The sequence below is a fragment of the Muntiacus reevesi genome, chromosome 9 (assembly GCF_963930625.1).
Source record: "Muntiacus reevesi chromosome 9, mMunRee1.1, whole genome shotgun sequence".
Taxonomy (NCBI): domain Eukaryota; kingdom Metazoa; phylum Chordata; class Mammalia; order Artiodactyla; family Cervidae; genus Muntiacus; species Muntiacus reevesi.
Window position 1 is genome coordinate 50,137,932 of NC_089257.1, and position 6,347 is coordinate 50,144,278.

The window sequence follows — 6,347 nt, forward strand, 5'->3', positions numbered from 1 at the left end:
CCCTGGAGCACTAAATCTGGTTTTATTTACCCAGGCCATGTGGTACTTTCTTTAGTAAAATAAGGAATTTATATGGAAATAAGGAATTTATGAGGAAATCAAGCTGTCATTGTGTAATCTTTACAGAATGTCCAATCATGAATATGGGGCAGAAATAAAATGGGAGAATATTACTCAGGTATTGTTCCTCTAAATTCTCCCAGGGCCTTTGCATATATTTCCAATGTGTGGAACCTGGAAGGAGGTCAGTTTTTCTTGTTGTGTTCTGACACAGCTCTTGAACTTCTCTTTCTAGCACTGTCACTGTTGAATTTATGTGTTCAGGTGGCCCTTTGATTAATGATCTGTCTTGCTAAATTGCTGTAACCTCCATGAAGGCAAGAACTGTTCTGCTGACCGTTGTTGCTCAAGGACCTAGGACCTGACCCCTGCTAGATACTCCATAGGTATTTCATGGGTGACTGCCTGAAGGACTTTAAGAACATGTTCCCAAGTAAGAACAAGTGAACCACAGTATATAATTCTGCTAATCTTGGGTGTGTGTGTGTGTGACTGTGCTGGGCCTTCGCTGCTGTGCATGAGCTTTCTCTAGTTGTGGCCAGGTGAGGGCTACTGCAGTGTGTTCTCTTGTTGCAGAGCATGGGCTTTAGATGTGCAGGCTCAGTAGTTGCGACTCGTGGGCTGTAGCGCTTAGGCTCAGGAGTTGTGGAACATGGGCTTAGATGCTCAGTGGCATGTGAGGTCTTCCTGGACCAGGGATCAAACCATGTCCCCTACACTGGCAGGTGGATTCTTTAACACTGAGCCCCTAGGGCAATCCCTAACCTCAGGCTTGCATTTCATTGTTCTGTGTAAAGACCTTTTTCTGACACCACACTAGCATGCTGGGAGCATTGACATCAGATTCAGCATGGTAACTGCCCACATTAGGACTTCACGAGGAAGGGTAGTGAAGACTTAAGTCAGTTAGAATCCTGCCCTCACAGGACAAAAGACACACAACTCCTTTGATTTCCCTGAAATTGTCAAAAGTTTGTTCTTACCTCAGAGGTCTTGCATCTCAGAGTGGTTGCCACTATTATGCAAATATCATGGTGCTCTGACTGCAACTTGGAGACGTTCTGGGTGGTGATACCTAAACTGTACTGCACTTTTCCCTGTTTTCTTTGATGGGAGATTTTAGGCCTGATATAATCAAGTTAATCACAAAATCTATGGCAGTTATATTTGGATGTTACAGAGCTGCTCAGTATGGCCAACAGGAGATAAGTGGGAGCGTGATGTGGTGGCTTCCTTAAAAGACATTTGGGATGTGTTGTATAGCACAGAGCACTGTATTCAATATTTTACAATATCTATAATGGAAAACAATCATATACCTGGAATCAATGCGGTAACTCTCTTTCAATGACTGGCTTCTTTCACTTAGCATCATGTCCTAAGGTTCATCCATGTTGTCACATATTGCAGGATTTCCTTCCTTGTTTCCTAGGGCTGAACAATCTTTATTGTATGGATATATCATATTTTCTTTGTTTGTTCATCCATCAATGGACATTTAGGTTGCATCCTCATCTTCCTACTGTGAATAGTGCTGCAGTGAACATGGAGTGCTAATATCTCTTTGAGATCCTGATTTCAGTACTTTTGGATAACTGTGCGTAAGTGGGGTTGCTGGATCATATTGTAATACAACTCAATAGCAAAAAAAACACCCTAATTACCCAATTTAAAAATGGGCTAAACACTTGAATAGACACTTCTTTGAAGAAGATATACAGATGGCCAACAGGTAGTTGAAAAGATATGTAACATCATTAATCATTAGGGAAATGCAAATAAAAATCACAATGAGATATTACTTTGTATTTGTTAGGGTGGTTATTATCAAGAAAACAAAAGACAAGTGTTGGCAAGGATGTGTATACACTATTGGTGGTAATGCAAAATGGTATATCTGCTGTAAATAGTATGGAGGTTCCTCAAAAAATTAAAAATAGACCTACCATATGGTCCCTCCTCCCTCTTGCTTCATGAAACATGGATATGATGACTGAAGATATAGTTGTAAGCATTTCTTAGCAGAGGACATGCGTGCCTGCTTGCTAAATTGCTTCAGTTGTGTTGGACTTTCTGTGACCCTATTAATTGTAGCCTGCCAGGCTCCTCGGTCCATGGGGTTCTCCAGGCAGGAACACTGGAGTGGGTTGCCAGGCTCTCCTTCAGGGGATCTTCCCGACCCAGGGATTGAAGCCGTGTCTTTTATGTCTTCCGTATTGACAGGCAGGTTCTTCACCAGTAGCACCACATGGGATGCCCTAGCAAAAGAGGGGGGACTGCTAGTTCCCACAAGGATGAGGTCACACTTGAGGTCAGGTAAGCTGGTGACTGGCTCAAGTGGGGTTTGTCTGGAATATGATTGTAGGTGGGAACTATGCAGATGGGCCAGTTTTGGGGAACAGTTGACAGGTAATAGACAACAGTGACTTCCAACTGCAGGAGTCTGAGGATCTGTGAAGTGTCTATAATTCCCAACTCTGAACTATTTACTGAAGGGAAGAGAAAGAAAATTTTTTCTTATTTATCTCATTGCTATTTTAGGTTACCCTCAACCGAGTCTAATTCCAACTAATATATTTAAGAATACTCAGTCATTAGCAAACCACAAGCTTTTGTAATGATCATTTAGAAAGGATCTGGGCATTGACACATGTCACTGAAAATTTATCTGGCTCAAGTGGGGTTTGTCTGGAATATGACCATAGATGGGAACAGATGGGTCAGTTTTGGGAAACAGTTGACAGGTAATAGATAGCAGTGACTTCCAATTGCTTTGTTTCTCTTTCTCAAAGACTCACCCTTTAGACAAATCATGAGCCATGGGGACTTTTGCCCCTCCTGAACTGTTTGGGGCTCCTCCAGTGTTCTCTCCAAGCTGTCTGAGGATTTCTGGGTGGAGTTTCTGAGTCACAGTGACCTTTGTGTTCTCATTCCTTGAGATGTGTGGATTCTCTCTCCTCTGGCAGCCACCCTCCCTTCTTTCCCGAGTCCTTTCAGTCTGGAGCTCAACTCTTCCTTCTTTGTTCCCTCACAGCACCTCTTAAAGCACTTTGCCTGAGAGTTTGGGGATAGTCAAATGGTTGATAAACAGCCATTTGCCCTGGACCTGTTCACACTTAATGGTTCAAAGAAACAGTGGTGTTGTGGAATAACAGTTTTTAAAAAATTCAATTTTGGAGGTTTTTTAAACAATTTTTTATTGTAGTAAAACATATAAAAATAGAATTACCCATTGTAACATGAACAATGCTGCATACATTTCAGTGGCATCAGTTACATTCACAATGTTGTACAATCATCACAATTTTCGGATTTTTGATTTCCCAAATCAAAATCTTATGCAGAGTCCTCCTCTCTCACCCAGAGGTGCCATTATCCTCAGTGAGATCATAGTGAGGCTCATTCTTAAATAATCAAAATTCAGGAGCTGGAAAAATGTCTGTGCTTCTCTCTTGCACAGTGTAAACTGCTCCCACTCCTCCCTGGTAGAATTCGCAGAGCTGAGGATGGATTGGGTGTTGACTGTACTCTTAAGGACTGAGGGTGGCCAAGAGCCTGGAAGCAGGCACTGGGGGACAGGACAGCTCCAAGCTCTTGCTTCTGCTTCAGCCTTTGACCTTTGATCTTATTGTTCATTAAATGGTTGGGTGGGCAGTTCTGAATCAGGCATTCAGGAATTGAAAAGAGGATGGCCTGGGACTAGGATTGGGAACGAGTATGACCTAAGGGAATGAGTGTGTGTGTGTGTGTGTGTGTGTGTGTGTGTGTGTGTGTAGGGGCAATGAGGGAAGACTGCATCTTCAGGAGACAGAGGTCATAGCCTCATCTGAGACTGCTCTGTTCACTTTCCTCTCTTTCCTCCCAGATGATTCTGAAGGGCTATAGTCAAGCTAGAATTTGACACCTGAATTTCAAATTATAAAGTATGAGATGAAGGGAGTTTGGGGCAGATAATTTGGGGCATTCAGACAATGACTTAAATGTGCAAGATGTTTGAGGCTGTGATTCCTGTCTATTGGAGTCCAATGGCAGTCTCACCAGATGGTACAATGGTTAGGCTGATGAGTTTGTAGAGTATGAAAAACACACAAACATGGGAATGAGCTGGAGCTACAGCCCAGCATGGTCTTGTGCAGAGTCCTGGAGGGAAGGCGGAGACAACAGGCCATTCTTAGATGGGGAAGAGGACTGCTAATTCCTAGGCTTCAATTTAACTACAGGGACCATGTGCCCAGGTGGGTCCTGGGGAACAGCCCCTGACTACTAAGCAGGTGTTCCGTGGGCATGTGGTCTTGGCTGTGGGCCCCAAGCCTCGAATCCCCACCCACTGGCCCTCTTCACTCCAGTCCAGAGAAGAATGACTGGGGGACTCTAAGCCCAAGGTCCCCAGTCACCCCGAGGGCACATGCTCTGGGTCTAGGCCTAGCTCTCACTCACACTAATTTTCAGAGTGCTCTGGTTTGTCGCTTTCCTTTCTATATTCCATTTCAGGAAGAAGGAACTGGCTGTTAACTATAAAGGTAGAGTCCTATCCGACTCCAGCTTGCTTACAGCTGACTGGCTACACAGAAGTCAAACATTGCTGGGGAGGAGGGAGTTCCTGGTGGCCTAGTGGTTAGGATTCCAAGCTTTCACTGCAATGTCCCCAGATTCATTCCCTGGTTGGGGAACTGAGATCTGCTGCATGCTAGTGCCAAAAGAAAAAATTCCTGGGGAGGGAATTGAACCTCCAGCTGGAGTGGCGAGGCAGGTTGGGGAAGGTTGTACCCCCAATTATGCCACAGTATCAGTGGGGGCCACAATGCCCTTCCACACTGGAGCCAGGAACACTGCCCCAGGCACTTCTTCCAGCTGCCAGTTGCTCCTGATGGACCTATTTCTGTCCCGTTGTTAGATCATATGCCATGATTTCAGTCCACTCAATTAGTAGAAGGCCCTGGGGCACTTTGGTCTAAAAATGGGATGTATTTGCTGAGATTCTGCTAAGTACTCTCAGAAGCAGAACCCTCTCTTATTGTGTCTTGGGGGAGATTTATGCTTCTGCAGTTCAGGAAAGCGTTGTTGTTGTTTATTCTCTGAGCCGTGTCCGACTCTGTGACCCCATGGACTGTAGCCCACCAGGCTCCTCTGTCCCTGGGATTTCCCAGGCAAGAATACTAGAGTGGGTTGCCATTTCCTTCTCCAGGGGATCTTCCCAACCCAGGGATCGAACCTGTGTCTCCTGCATTGGCAAGCGGGTTCTTCACCACCGAGCCACCGGGGAAGCCCTCAGGAGACAGTAAAGGGAAACAGAGAAACTGGTTATTTGGAGGCTCCCATGCCATCTTAGATGTACGTGTGTGCATTGTAGAACAGTTACCCAGAGCGGAGTGTTAGTAAGAGCTGGGGGGATGATGCACAGACCCCAAATACCTCTGGGCTTCCAAAAACTCAAATAGTCCCCACTTGCCAAAGGTATCAGGAGTCAGAGCACTCTGGGAGGCAATCGACAGCTGTGAGCCCAGTGCTCTCTAAAGTGTTCAGGGCTGGATGATTGGAGGGAAGTGCAGGTTGGAGGAGAGGGCTCAAGAAATCTCCTTCTGGTGGCTGAAGCCTGGAGAAGACACTGGTGGTGATGCTGGGGGAAGACAGTGGGGCAGAGGAGGCAGTTTTGTTGGCAGCGACAAGTTGGTTTTCACATTGAACTGAGGCTACAGGAGGGACGGATTAAATCAGTGGTCTTCAAAGTGGAGTGTTTAGGATGGATGATCCAATGGTTTATAAAAGAAAAATTTAAACTTGTACTTAAACAGACATACCATGAGGATACCATGGTTTCAGCTCCAGATCACCATAATAAGGCAAGTATCACAGTAAAGTGAGTCACAAGAATTTTTTGTTTTTTTCAGTGCGTATAAAAGTTGTGTTTACGTTATACTATAGTCGGGACTTCCCTGATGGTCCAGTGGCTAAGACTCCACGTTCCCAATGCAGCCCAGGGCCCAGGTTCGATCCCTGATCAGGGAACTAGATCCCACATGCCTCAACTAAAATGTCCAGCATGCTTTAACTAAGACCTGGCACTGTCAAATAAATAAATAACTATTAAAGAGTATATGTTATAATATAGTTGCCTAAGTGTACAATAGCACTATGTCTAAAAAATAATATACATACCGTAATTAAAAAATATGAAACAGAAAAATTACAACAGTAACATCAAAGATTACTGATCACAGATCACCATAACAAATACAATAATGAAAAAATTTGAAATATCTTGAGATTTTCCAAAATGTGACATGGAG